A 12,627-nucleotide genomic window follows, 5' to 3' on the forward strand; every position below is an offset into this window, starting at 1 on the left:
TGATTGTTTGGCCAAGAGGACATCAGAATAATGTTTTATGTTAATTCACTTATGTTGGTTTCCCTAAAGGGAAATTCCATAAGGGCAGCCAGGGGAACTTCTGTGCTTCCTATTCTATCCCCAGGTAGCAGTAGTTCTAACCAAGACTGGGTCGTGGAGGCAGAGGCATGGAGCTCATTGAGCAAGCATTCTTCAGATTCTCGACAAAGCATGCCTGTTGCTCTGAGCTTCATGTTTCCTCTCTCTCCAAAGGAAGACATTCTGTGCTCTTCATTTTCCCCTGCTTTTTCTTAGATTATTCATTTCCCAGTTGACAACAATCACCATTCTTCTTCCAAACACCCAACACCCACCTGCAAGTCACTGAAATTTGGAGCCCAAAGGACATCTATTTAAGTCACTATCTCAGTACAACAATGAGTCATCTTTGAGACTTTTGGACAAGATGCATCCTCACTGGCTAATTGGTTTTGATTGAACATTATTTTATGGAGTCATGAATATCTTAGACTATTCGCCCACTGGCTTGCTCATACTCCTGTTTCTTCTTGTGATTAGCCATTGCTGCTCAATATCACCAGGACATAGTCTTCTTTACCCAATCTAAATGGAGAGAATGCCTCTGTTCACACTCTCTTACAATTCTTTATTTCTGTTTGATTTCATTTTAGTGCTCAGTCATGTTCAGTTACTTAATTTAGCTTTGATGATCCATTTTATTCATTCTTTAAACCAAACTCTATGAAGTAAAAATCACTCTACCCCACTCTGTTTCTGCTACTGTAGCAAAATGCCTGAGACTAGATCATTTACAGAAAATAGAAATAATTCTTCAAAGGTGTGCAGTGTTTTTGAAGTCCAATACCGAGGCACCAGCAGATTTGGAATCTGATCAGTATCTAATCTCTCTGTTTTCAGGATGGCACCGTGATGTGGCATCCTCTGGAGGAGAACATGGTGTGTGCTCACATGGCAGAAAGGATGGACAGACACGACAGCTTTCTGAATCCTCTTTTATAAGAGCACCACTCCAGTCCATGGAAGAAGAGCCCATAGCCTCATCTCTTTCCTAAAGATCCCACCTTCTAATACTATCACCTCTGTGAGTAGATTTCAGCATATGCTTTTTGGAGAGATGTGTATCAAAACCATTAGCATCTTCACACAGATGGAACTTCTTTCAAAATCTGAAGCAATTGTCATATGCGACTTCTATACATTTTATTCTGTAATTGAAATAGCTGCTATTCCTCTGATGTCTCTGTGTAAGCTGTCTCTTCATCTGTGTTTCCAGGTAAGCCCATCCAGACTTCTTCTGTAGGGAGGTCGTAGGGAATTTGATGTTAGTAGTTGATAATGCCTTTCCTGCAGTGTCACATGGGCCTTTACTTCCCACGGAATACTCATGTGCTAGGTCACATTTCTTAGCTTTTCTGTACTCAGACATAGGTGGTGAGCATGCTCTGCTCAATGGGCTGATATTGGAGTTAATATGTGTTTTATGTAGACTGAGTCATATAATACCTAGCAATGCACTCTCAAGATATATACTCCTTTGTGTTGGTTACCTTGGTGACAATGTGTTGAAATAAACCATTAGTAGTGTGCTGATAAATGTAAATCAACACGTTGGTATCTCCCAACATTATGTTAGTATGTATTATCATCCAGTGTAAAGGGAGGAGGAGATACCACAAGATCTGGCTGTGGCGAGCCAGCATGAGCCAACATTGGACACAGAGCCATCAAATCCAAGTTACCTGGATACAGAGTTACAGCAGGGAGCAACCATGAGAGTTGTCTTGCTAAGAGCAGATGCTATATGTGTGAAAGCAAATTTTTATGTACTAACTCTCAGGGATTGTATTTCTTGCTGAAGGTCAAACAGGGCTTATTGATTATGATCTCAATATTTGGCACAAGATTTGAGATTTCCAGTGTTCTAAAAGACTAGGGAGCATATCATCAAATCCTTGTTCTAGAAGTGTTTTGGTCTGGTATAAAACAAACACTGAAAAAATACGTCATGGTCTAGTAGTGTGCTCAGTGGTAGAGCACATGCTCTGAGGTTTAATTTCCAGTAAGAAACAGACACAAACACATGCGCGCGCGCGCGCACACACACACACACACACACACACAGAGACAGAGAGAGAGAGAGACAGAAAGAGAGAGAGAGAGAGAGAGAGAGAGAGAGAGAGGATTCTCTCCCTCATCCCTTCCATACTTGTGTTCTTGGGACTGATGAAGGAGGCAGGAGACTTGAGGAAGAAAGAAGGGTTGGTTCCCTCAAAGAATAAAGCCCCAGAAGGTATGCTTGGGAGGCACAGGCCTGAAAGATTGTGCTTGACCCCAGGCTCTGGAGAGAGTCACAGGTTTTTTTTGTTTGTTTGTTTTGTTTTTGTTTTTTAGTTTCATACAAGGGCTAATGAACCATTTATTTTCCATTTTTTTAAATTTAAAAGCTTTTTTTTCATTTTACATACTAACCAGTTTCACCTCCCTCCCCACTTCCTGCACACACCCCCACTTCCCCTTCAATCACCCCCCTACCCCCCATCCTCCCACCCCGCCTCCAACCACTCCTCAGAGAGGGTAAGGCTTCCCCTGGGGAGTCAACAAAGTCTGGCAGACCAAGTGAAGGCAGTACCAAGCTCCTCCCCTCTGCATCAAGGCTGAGCAAGGTATCCCTCCATAGGGAATGGGCTCCAAAAAGTCATTTCATGCACTAGGGATAAGTCCTGGTCCACTCTGTTTCCAGTGTGGCCTTGAACTCACAGAGAGCTGGATGAATCTCTGCCTCCCGAGTGCTAGGATTAAGGGTGTGTGCTACCACTGCCTTACATCTATGTTTAATATAGTGCCTGGCTTTTTTCTCTGATCTCCAGATAAGCTTTATTAGGGTGCACTAAGCTTTATTAGGGTGCACAATATATTGGGGGACACAATATGTCACCACAGTAAGTTTAAACTTTAAGCATAATGTTAACCATCACACTGAAATGTGCCTGAAAATTAAATGAAAATTTAGGGAAAAAACAGAACTCTCAAATGACTCAGGTTAATTTGAACAATTTATCATTTTGTTCTAGCAGAGGAAATGGTACATTAAATAGAGATTAAGTTAGTAAAGATACACTTTGTACCTAAGAGTTTCATGGAAGGAAAGTAGTGTCCCCACCATAATGCTACAGTGTTGCTCATTGCTTATATTTGTTTTCTATTGCTGTGTGACAAATTGCTATAATTTAGCAGCTTAAACAACATACATTTGTTATCTCATAGTGTCTGTGGGTCAGAAAAGGGAGAAAGGCTTAGCTCTCTCCTAAGCTTAGGATGTCTGAAGGCTACAATTTAGATACTGGCTGGGGCTGTCATCTCCTCTGAGGCATTGGGTTCTCTTCCACGCATGCATGGTTATCTGCAGAACTCATTTCTTAATAGCTTAATCAACAAAGTAAAAAAATAAGTGACTGATGCATAAAAATAAGAGTGACTACATCCCCAGAGACCAGTGGTTGGAACAGGGAGTGGGTAGAGAGCAGATGGCATGGCCAACATAATTTATGCTAAAATGTCTTCCAATCTTTGATTCTGTAATGGAAAGAAGATAGAAAAGTCTCCTGAAATTCTGAAGAGTGAGACATGAATTCTTATTCTTCTTCTTATTATTATTATTTGAAGGCCCCCTTCCCACTAATTCCCCATATAGTATTCATTGTACCATTTCTATAAGCAAACTGACTTTCTAGATTGAGAATTAAAGCTGAAATCCCTCATCTCATAGACTCTCTGGGAGAAGGAGTAGATTAACATCAGAGACAGCTGTGGAAAACACACAGCCATGTCCTGCTGCTAAAGGGATGGAAAGGTGTACTTCTGCACTCTGAAATCAGGGACTTGGTGGAAGAGCTGGTGAAGAGACCAGCTAGTGCTGTGAGCTTTGGGCACCGCAGTAAACATGGAAATGTGCTGGCTGGATGCCTTCTTTTAAGGCCCCTCACTAGTCTCTGGTGCATGCTCTCAACCACCATAGAGTGAATGGCCAGGCCTGTTCCTGTATTAGGTGTCCTTGCTTGCCATCTGGTGTCTGATTCTGAAAACACATTCACATCCACTTGTGGCAGGATGTTAGCCTGGAAGGTAGGCAGGGAAATTGCGCTAGAGAGAAGGAAGCAGGAGAGGCTGGAAATGATGGGTTCATGATTTGGGAAGGTTGTCATTAACAATAGCACAGAATACCATGTGACCCTGGGGATGAGTAGCCATGGTTGGCAGAGACAAGAACAAGGGGGAGAGAATGTTAGAGGTTGAGAGATGAGACTACTAAAGGCCAGCTGAGAATGGAGGGAAATAAACAAGAATCGTGCTTGGCATTCTTTCAGCTGAGTGACAATATGCTGAGAGCTAAACCGATGCAAAAGCAAAGAGTCTTTTATTGAGAGTTAGCTCAGGCCTCTCTGTCTGACTGATGATGCAGCAGAGCAGGAGAGACCCTGAGTAGCAACAGGGCAGGGTTTTAATAGTGGGTAAAGCAAGGTTTGGGGAGTCTTGGGTCTACAGATTACATAGGAACAGACTCGGGATTGGTTTATGCAAGTGACAATCATGTTAGTAACTTTTAATTGGCTAGGGTTAGTTGGGGGTTTGCCAAGGCTACATACACTAAGCCATTTTGAGGCAGGCCTGGAGCTTTGTCCTTGAGCTGCTGTGGAGGCCAGCTGGCCTAGCACATATTGACTGTGGGGCTGACTCAGTGGCCCAAGCTTGGTGTGTCTTATCTCCCTGTGCCTGCTGACAAGAGCATCAGTTATTAATTGTCTTTTGTTCATGGCCCTCCCAGAAACTGCTTGCTCAATCTTAGGAAACTGAAATTGAGGCCTGATCTCTGAGAGAAGGCTGAGCAGCCTGTTATGGTGGCGTCTGCTTGGTCTTCTCAGTATGAATGGAAACATTGGCATTTCATGGGTCTGAAGTCTGTAGCCTTTGGGTTGAAATTTACACTATCAGCCTTCCAACTTGCCAACCTCAGATCTTAGGAATTGGCCTCCATGATCTAATCTCCCTGCTCACACATACACACAATTGACTCTGTTTCTTCAGAGAACTCTAACTTTTATCCATTCTGAAACATACATTTACTGACAACACTATTTGTATACCAAACTTTTCACCTTTCAAAAATGATATTCTATATCTGTGAGGCTTTAAAGGAAAAATATTTCTAATAGTCTTGGGCATTTGGACACTTGGTACCCAATTGGTAAAACTATTTGGTAAGGTTTAGGTGGTGCAGACTTGCTGCAGGAAGTAAGTCACTGTGTGCGTGGGGGCTTTGAGATTAAAAGTCTGGTGACATTTCTGTTTTCTCTGTTGTGTTTTGTACTTATGGTTAAGATAAGAGCATTCTCACCTGAGCTCCTGGGAACACTTGGACTCTGGACCAACAGTTAGGGAGCTTGCATGGGACCCATCTAGGTCCTCTGCATGTGTGTGACAGTGTGTGGCTTGGTCTGTTTGTAAGCAGTGAGATCAAGACCTATCCCTGGTGCTTGGCTGGCTTTTGGGAACCTGTTCTCCATGCTGGATTACCTCCCCCAGGGGGAGGAGCTCAACTTGATGTGCCATGCTATGTTCAAGCCCATAGGAGGCCTGCCCCTTTCTGAATGGAGATGGAGGAGGAGTGGATGGATGGGGAGGGGAGTAGATGGGAGTCAGTGTGTGTGCGTGTGTGTGTGTGTGTGTGTGTGTGTGTGTGTGTGTGTGTGTGTGTGTGTAGGGAACGCGAGGAAAGGAGAGACAGAAAACTGGTTGATATGTAAAATAAAGGAAAATATGTTAATAAAACATTTTAAAAAAAGATATAAGCATTGAGCTTTCTGTTCCTGCCTCCATAATTGCTGCCATGCCTTCCTCCCATAATGGACTTTTATCTTCCTGGAACCATAAATCAAAATACACTCTTTCTTCCATAAGTTGCCCTTAATAATGGTGTCTTATCATAGCCACAGAAAAGTAATTAACCCAATATCCTTAAACAATAACTCTCCCCACCCCCCCGTCACTCAGCTGCTGGTCCTTATCATCTGCCTTTTGTCTCTAGACATTTAACTAATCAAGACACTTGTAATAAATGAGATGATATAATTTTTGCTCTGTTATTGGCTTATTTTGATGAGCCTTTTGTCCTCCAGATCACTCCATGTTGTAGCATCATTGTCAGGATGCCAACATTTTCTTCCTTTGTAACATTCAAAACTGTAAACTGTGTAATTTCTTTTTCCATTTATCCTTTAATAAACACTCAGTGCTTACATCTTTTGGTTATTGTGAATAAAGTTGTTGTTGTGTGTGTATGTATTAAGATTTTTGTAAGTTCTTGCTTTTAATTATTTTAGAAATACAAACAGAAGTAACATTATGATATCATATGGTTAGGAGCTATGCCATTTTTCAGTACCTCCAGCAGTAAACAAAAGTTCTATTTTTCCCATGTATATTATTTTATTTCATTTTTCTTTAAAATGGATGCAAGATAGTAGAATATTTAACTTACAAATTTTCACAGGAACTTTATGACTAAGTTCTTCCTTCCACTTAAGCCCAATTACTTCATTTATCTGATTGATTTGCCACAATGTGCCCCGGCCAGCGGGGTCTTCAACAGGGACCTAAAGGGAGGGCCGGTGAATGAAAGGGACAAGAGACACAAAGAATGAGAGCAAGACAGGGTGTCTGATCAAGCTCCAAAATTTTATTTTACGCTCAAGGTGTATATAGGTAGGCAAAGGGGGTTGAGAGCAGGAAGGGACTTAATTATGGGGGTTGCAAGCAGGAAGGGACTTAATTATGGGCTGTTTGGCCAGCAGGAAATGTTGCTCTGAAGGTTATCTATCTACCCTTGTCTAACTGCCTAATTGCTTAACTGCAGCTCATTCACCTGATATCTGAGAAGAGGTTCTGGTACCTGTGGGAAGAGGTTCTGGTGCTATGGAGACTTAAGCAAGGCCTAGATCTAAGAAAAGAAGAGAGAAACCCAAATATGGCAGCATGTGTGTCAAGGGTTGCTTAGGCTTATGGCTCCCGTCAACAATGTATGTGATAAATTCCTTGAGTTAAGGCTTTACGGGGATTAAAATTTATTACAAGGAGAAGCAAGTCCAACCCTCCAAGCAAGTGTCTTCTCTTCATGTGATCCTGCTGGGAAGTCACACTCTGGTCTCTGTTGGGTTCCAGTCTCAAGAAGCTGGCCACTTGCCACTGGCTGAGTGACTAGAGAACATGGACCACATGCTTTGTGCTGCTAGAGAGGACCCTGGTAGCTGGAGAGGTGGGGTGGGCCTCTTTGTGTTCCCACACTGGAGGGAGACAGTCATCATGTGGTAGTGAAGCAGCAGCCTTGGAGGACTGTGGACGCCACCTGCCAGGCTCCTGCTGTGGCCTCTCTTCGCCAGAGGCAGGGCAGATGAGAGTGTCATCCTTGTGCTTGGATTTTCCTTGAACAACAGACACTGAGGAATTTTTGGACACTTCATTTATGATGTTAAGATGTAGCAAGAAGTGACAGTTGACTTAATTTGGAGCTTTCTCTTTCCACCTCCCCTGCTAAGCACATCTAGAAGATGGACTTCTTCGTCCTCAGCTTTGTTTATATTTTAAAAATTCTCAGTACTTTTTTTCCCTCTATGGACAAACTCTGTCTTTCCTGCCAGTCTTTGAAATCCATATTTAATTATGACATAGGCTACTATTATGGTTTTTTTACATTATTTTTCAAACATTGTTTTGTACCCAAACCTTTTATAAATACATTCTTTGTCTGAAAACAAGGTCTATTTTTTTTTATTCTCCAAGTTTTGACAACTCAATGTATCTGTAATCAAGTACAGTTTTAAATATGAATTTAAATACTGTAAATATTATAAAGTCATTAGGAATAAGTAGGGTACCCAAATAATGTTTGAGTTAATTTGGGCCATTCTTCCTTCCTAGGATGATGATAATGTTAAAGCTAAAATTCCAAATTATTCACTCTGAGTCAGTCAAAGAAGAGGGAATAGGAAGTGGCCATTTCTGGCTCCTTAAGGTGCACATGCAAGGATTCTGAGGGCAGGAGATTCGTTGAGAGGGTCAGGACTTCTGGAGGTGGAGCATGACAGAGAGTGGGGAGATGAGGGGACAGCAGTGGGTCCCGGGGAAAGTGGAGGAAGGAACAGGCCATAATTAACATTATAGACTGCCCTAAAGACAGAGGTTCATCTTCCATTTTGCAGCTCCCAGAGGGCAAACTGTGGTAGCACTATAGAAGAACAGGTAGAATGGCCAGGCAGCAAACTGCTGACATCAACAGCAGCTCAAGCCGCTTTAGGACATCACCAGGAGAGCACCCTAGGCACGGCCATGTCCTTGGCAGAGCGGCAGAGCACAGGGAGTTGGCCTTCTTGGTTCACGCCTGCGGGTTGTGAACTTGCTCCAGTTGATAGCCAAGGCCCAAGCCCTTTACCATAACCTTGTCTTTGCTCTCAGCTTTTTCAAACCCTGAGGCAGAAGTGTGTCTTATTGCCCAAATTGCTCCATGCTTCATCTACATGGTATTTTTTTTTTTTATCCTCATATAATGTTGTTAGGGGAGGGAGCCACAGGATGGCTTTACCTATCCCCAGGTGCACCAAGCTGAGTTTTTAAGGAAACCCAGGCTTCACTTTAACTTGTCATCACAGGCAAGAGGTAGGCTCATTGCTTTCACGTTTACCTTTATTGCCTTGCCGTATCTTTCATAGCCCCCACACATACCTGATTGAACATACATTGCTCTACAGGCTGAACTTGAAAGATCACATGTCTTCAACCTCAACCATTTTAAAACACCTTAATTGGTAAAGTCACATGCATGCCATTTAACTTAATGATTTGTTATTTCTGTTTTGCGATGAAAAATGTCTTCTTATTGGTGCCACCCTGTGGCAAAGAGAAATCATTGAGGATATTTAAGCAAAGAGCCCAGTCAGGCAAGGGTTACTCAGTGTGTTGTTTGGCTGCATGGAGGGGAAGTTCTGGACTTAGGTAGGTGGTAGGAGAAGGCCATCCAGGGTGCTAAGGTGGTGGTGACAATGATTCTAAGACGGTCAGAAAGAGGTCAAGGAGGCAGATCCAGTAAATCCTGTCAAAGGAAAATGAAAGAACCAACAAAGGCAAACTTTTTACAATGTTTCCTGGGAAGATCTCTAAGATTTAACAGAACTGAAATTAAAAAAGTTTTCATAATTAATTACGAAATAGTGTCTAGCAGAAATCAAGCAAGGAAGTACCATTAAAACTGTGATACGTTATCTGTGGAGGCCCACAAAGGTTTTCTGGTGAGATCTGAGCTTGCTTCACGCAGCAGGGCTACATTAGGGGATGACTTGACCACATGCATGGTCACCAGGTGTTTGGGATTATTCTGCACTTGGTTGTGCTGGGGGGAGGTCTTTTTCTCCACCTCTTGGCATTCTTTTAAAAGCCCTTTAGTAGAGACAGAAGGGGCTGGTAGGTTTTGACCTAGGCCCTCCTGAGGCTATCCTGTGTTTCTTTCTGTCTGTTTCTCTCCTCCATATTTCTATCTAAATCTTTTATTTACTTGGGGTAAATAACTGTGGGAGCTGCCCCCCACAGTTATCAAATGACCTCAGTGTTATTTGTCCTTTCTTCATCTTCCCAATTAGAGCCTCTGTTCTGATTTCCCCCTTTCCTATCACCTATATTCTGTTATTCCCCCTCAACCCCTGACTCCCCTACACAGACCCCCTGCACGCACGCATGCACGCGCACACGTGCGCGCGCACACACACACACACACACAAACACACAGACACGGAGTTCCTTTATATTTCCTGATTTCTGTGGTTCCTCATATACTCACATCTGAAGATTTGGAGCTAGGAACTGCAGATGAGAGAGATGGGATAATTCCTTATCGAAATTCTAACTCTTATCCTTATACCCACAGCTAAGTGTAGCTATTATTCCTCATCAAAGAAGCTTCTCTCTGCAGCAAGCTGAGACCGTGACAGAAAATCACAACCGAATATAAGGCAAATATCAATGGATCATGGGGAGCACAGCCCCAGTGGATACATCTCCATCACAGCTCCTACATCTATGGCTCAGGGAACATAGAAGAAGAGGGGCAGGAAGATTGTAAGAGCCTGAACAGCAAGAAGTCTGCTTGAAGTAGTGTCTCCAAGGAATGGCTGCAAAACCAAGACTGGAACAGAGGCAATATCAATGGGCAAGTTAGTGGAGAAAGGGGGAAAATTTCAGGGGTCCGTCTCCTAGTCAAAGAACCACAGGCAGCTAGGAGAATTATCCCATTTCAGGGATGAGCCCTATTATTGATTGTCCAATGCAGAATAGTCAGCCTTGAGAACACAAACATGCACACAAATGTGCACACAAACAAAAACAGCTTTCAGGTTGTGTGTGTGTGTGTGTGTGTGTGTGTGTGTGTGTGTGTGTGTGTTTGTGCATGTACATAAATACACACATCTGAAACAATAACAATCCAAGAAAAAAGAGCCTATCAACCTGACAGTGGGGGCAAGAAATGACTGGAGGGAGGAGGAGAGGAAATTGATAGAATTCTATTCAACTAGAATGAATAAAAAATAACTATATTACTTTCCCCTCTCTTTCTTCCTCCAATGCCCTCATCACTCTCAATGTGATAGCTTTTTCATTTGATCATTATTGTTGCATTATATGCACAAATATATAACTATAACCTGCTAAATCTATTTTTCTTGTTTGGTTTCAGAGCTGTGTATGTACGGTTTCAGAGCTGACCTCCCCCTGTTGGATAACCAAGCAGGCAACTCATCCCTGGGGGGAGGCTAATTCTCTCTCTCAGCATTCACTAGTTGCCTATAGTTCTTTGTCTGTGTGTGGGATCCCGTGAGACTTTCTTCCTTCCATGTTAGTATGTCCATTGATAGTTCCATTGTTCAGGTTCTTGTCTCTGCAGGCGTTTCTAAGAGAGGTGGTCACACACATGGATCACCTTGAGAAGGGGAAACAGATGAGATCTCCATGAGTAAACTGGGGATGAGGTGGGGGCCAATAGAGGGCATGGGATAGGGGTTGAGACCATGAGGGGATGGGATGGTTGAGCTGGGGAGGGACGGAGTGGGAGAGCAATGAAAGAGATATCTTGATAGAAGGAGACATTATGGGGGTAAGGGAGAAACCTGGTGCTAGGGAAAATCCCAGGAACCCATAAGGACGACACCAGACTAGACTTCTAGCAATAGTAGAGAAGGTGCCTGAGCTGGCTCACTCTGGTAAGCAGATTGGTGAATACCCTAACTGTCATCATAGAGCCTTCGTCCAGTAACTGATGGAATCAGATGCAGAGATCCACAGCCAAGCACCAGGCCCAGCTCCAGGAGTCCAGCGGAAGAGAAGGAAAAGGGATTCTATGAGCAAGGGGAGGTTACGATCATGATGGGGAAATCTACAGAGACAACTGAACCAAGCTCATAAGAACTTTAGACCAACAACTATGGAACCTGCATGGGACTGGACTAGGCCCTCTGAATACAGGAGACAGTTGTGTAGCTTGGTCTGTTTGAAGGGCCCTTGGCAGTGGGATCAGGATCTATCCCTGGTGCATGGACTGGCTTTCTGGAGCCCACTACCTATGATGGGATGCCTTGCTCACCCTCGATGCAGTGGGGAGGGGCTTGGTCCTGCCTCAACTAAATGTACTAGGCTTTCCTGACTCCCCATAGGAGGCCTTACCCTTTTGGAGGAGGGGATGGGGGGGGTTCTGGAGGGGAGACTGAGAGGGAGCAGGAGGAGGGATGAGAGGCGGATCTGTGGTTGGTATGTAAAATGAATTTTAAAAAATTTAACAAAGGAGAGACGTGGTCACAGCTGACTTCCTTCATGTTGGACCTCTTTGCTTAAGAAGACAGGCCAGTCAGTCATCCTTCATGAGCAATGAGTACCTCATGGACTCATTGCTCATGCAATCAAAGTTGCACTGAGAGTTAGTGCCCTCGATATTTTCCTTCACACAAAGGAAACACACATGCACACATTTACTAACTTTTCTGATCTGAATTGGCTATGCTGGCCTATTTGCACCCGAGTTACTATTTTCACTGCTCTGGAGAATGATACATCCAAGATAAACATGTCTTCTGAAGGCTCATTGGTCCTTTGGTTATGGGGAACTAAGATGTCCTTCTGGATTCTCAGTCTCTTTAATAAAATAATTTAAAAAAAGATTCAAAGAAGCCCAAGCACAGCAAATTTCGAGAGAAAAACAACAGGATAGGCAAGGTGCAAATCCTGGCAGCTGCCAGGAGGAGAAGAGATGAGAACAAACAAAACTATGCTTTTTAAGTCAGGTGCAGAGTCATGAAAACATTGACAAAGGGTGTCTGGGAAGCATGCTTAGGTTTTAGGCCAGTATCCAAAACAGAGACAAAGAAAAGGAGAAGAAAAAACCTGCTTAGTGCTGAGCTCGAGATCTGAGTTCAGGGGCACCCAGTTCCAGGCTATGGTGTCCAAGGACAAACGATCGCACTGAGGACATGTGATTAGAAATAGAAACAGATGGTTTATCATGAAAAGAAAAGCATC

The sequence above is a fragment of the Peromyscus maniculatus genome, chromosome 10, assembly GCF_049852395.1.
Source record: "Peromyscus maniculatus bairdii isolate BWxNUB_F1_BW_parent chromosome 10, HU_Pman_BW_mat_3.1, whole genome shotgun sequence".
Classification (NCBI taxonomy): Eukaryota; Metazoa; Chordata; class Mammalia; order Rodentia; family Cricetidae; genus Peromyscus; species Peromyscus maniculatus.